The sequence below is a fragment of the Anopheles darlingi genome, chromosome X (genome assembly GCF_943734745.1).
Source record: "Anopheles darlingi chromosome X, idAnoDarlMG_H_01, whole genome shotgun sequence".
Lineage (NCBI taxonomy): Eukaryota > Metazoa > Arthropoda > Insecta > Diptera > Culicidae > Anopheles > Anopheles darlingi.
In genome coordinates this window covers 7046371-7048870 of record NC_064873.1, presented here as the reverse complement: position 1 = coordinate 7048870, position 2500 = coordinate 7046371, and the positions used below count along the sequence as shown (strand labels likewise).

The 2500-nt window shown below is 49.9% G+C and overlaps 1 protein-coding gene across 8 annotated transcripts in view; it reads left to right on the top strand.

Annotated features, from left to right (window-relative positions):
• The window catches only part of LOC125956279 (high mobility group protein DSP1), a 21720-nt gene that overhangs the window by 6494 nt on the left and 12726 nt on the right, over window positions 1–2500 (top strand). The window contains exon 1 of one of the 8 annotated variants that reach the window (XM_049688036.1): window positions 367–387. The exons of the other annotated variants lie outside the window; for them this stretch is intronic. The gene's annotated coding sequence lies outside the window, so the exon portion shown is untranslated. Of the gene's footprint in view, window positions 1–366; window positions 388–2500 lie in introns of those variants that run through there. 8 annotated transcript variants of the gene reach the window in all.

The window sequence follows — 2500 nt, the reverse complement described above, 5'->3', positions numbered from 1 at the left end:
TGTGCATAACACACGCGCACACACACAGGCATATGGGCCAGGCACAGAGACGCGCGCGCGAAACAATAGTGAACATAGGCGATGTCTCTTTTCAGTTTGCTCTATAACAACATCAGCTCTTTCAACCCATCATCTCAGCTCAGACCATGTATACATATTTGGCAGCATACACGTACATACGCTGCGTGCTTGTTTCCTGGCCATGAAGTGTACTGTTCGGTTAGACTCTCATGCTTGAGGGAGAGCGAAAACCGGAAGTCTGCGTTTCTCTATCTAGTTTTCTCTCTATATATATATATATATTTCTCTCTCTCTCTCTCTCTGACACACACACACGCACACTTTAGGCGCACGCGTGTACGCTTGGGAGCAGAAGCAGGCTTATTAGTGAGTGATGTGTGTGTTTGTGTGTGACTTCATGTACAGCAGTTAACGCTCAGTTAATGTTGCTGAGTGTTGATCCAGTATATTCCTTCTGAATAGTACTAAATGATATTATTGTGTCTTTTATTCGCCTGTACACTCACCTGCATATGCCGGCGAGTCTGCCACGCACCCACAGCAGCAACTTTCCTGCGAGCGAGATGCGTACACGGCGACGACGATGGCGGCGTCCGCGTCCAGCAAAAGAGAGAACTGCGCACACACGAATGTGTGCGTGTTTTTAAGCTGATTGGATACTGAGTGCAGAAAAGGGAGAGGAGGGTGCTTTAATTGAATTAAGTTTTGTCCTCCACGATCATCCTACCCGCTCGAAGAAGCCATTCCCGTTCCAGCTTCGCCAGCCGCGTCCTTGATATAACCTCGCTAGTAGAGGCGGATGGTCTCAGCATCATCGCTCCAGAAATCTAATGGATTGCATATATGGCAGGCAGGCAGACAGATCAGATCGCCCCCGAGCACCGATATTTGATACCAAGAAGATGGGTTTACCAACGCGTACGCCGCGCCGCGTTCCATCATGAAGAGAGGTCCCACTCATACACACACGCCTAGAGGCTAATCCGAGACGCGAGAGCGCCAAAGGAGCGTCAGTATTCAAAGAGAATACTGGTTGATGGGTTGAGAGAGGGTACACTAGATTCTTCTGTGGGGGTTTTCTTTCTTCTTTAATCCACCTCCCTCTGTTGGCTTTCTTTTTAGCTTGTGCGCATTGTACTTGCCTCTCGTGCCACTCACATGATGTTGGTGCGGCCATCGCAACGCAAGACGCAACGCACACCAACTGCATTTGTGCTGCGCTCCTTTCAGAGTCGTTTCCGGTGGGACGCGTTTACCAGAGTGTGTATGTACGGTGGATAAGCCTTAACCGATTGGAAGACATTTTGCAGCGAAATAGTGGCAGTGAGAGAGAGAGAGAAAGAGAGAAAGAGAGCGCTGAGTGACGCGCGAAGATGTGCCCGTAAGATGATGGCGTAAATTGCGGCCACGCGACTATCGATCGGCCGAGATAGCAATGTGGAATCCGGACCATGAGTCTTCGTAATCCACACTCCGATTGGTGGGGGTGAGAGAGAGAGAGGAGGGGCTAAACAAGAACAAAACAAATCGCTTCTGAAGGCCACCAAATATGCCCAATGACCAATTAGTTAGGTTATGGGAATGAAGGAATTGAATTAGGTTACAGCACTCAAAATGGAGCCACCAAATGCCGTAAGAGAGCCAATGGGTTTTGTCCGTTTGGTGTGTGAGTGCGCGCGCGTGAGAGACACGTCCTTACACAGGGCGGTGCTGAGTTGCAAGAAAATGTGCCCGAAGAAGCCTTGATGAGCGCGTGTGCGTGTTGTGCTCGCGGTGCTGCGCTTTCATCGAGAGCGACCGAGAGGAAAAATAATCAGAGAATTCACTCTCCGGCTCTCCCACTTTCGCATGAGAGAAAAAGAGAGAGAGAGCGTTGACGGCGGTCGGCGTACGCAGCAGAGATCGGCTGCGGCCCTCTGCAGCAGCAGCAGCAGCGTAGGGCCGACCCGAAAACCGGTCAGCGCCATATTGGATAACGCCATCGCTGGATATATCATTATTACGTGTGTGTTACTTTTCCACTAATTTCGGAGAGACACATTTTCGGATCAGAGTTCGCGCGCTTTTTCAAGGCCTGCCTCCTGCCTCCCAAATCTCGCACGCTGCCGCACATCACACCTGCACCACCATCTCATCATCCTCGCGGTGTTCTCGCGCGTGCACCACCGCACACACATATCAAATGCTCATAAACGCATGGGGTTGCTGCTGTTTTGTGCGCCCTGCCCTCTGGTGGCTATCCAAAAACAGCATGGGACTCAATATTTGCCGCTACGTACAAAACAATGCAGTATCGGCACGATGAGCGGGCTCAATGGTTAATGTTTATGAATGCTCAATCGTTTGTTGTTGTTATGGTTGTTATGGTGTTTTTGCCATAGTTTGTCTTTCCTTCGTTCAGTTTAGTTCAGCCTTTTTCCTCGAACCAATTTTCCCAAACGCTTTCCTGATCGCTAAGTGATCGTGTGTAGGACCGTCT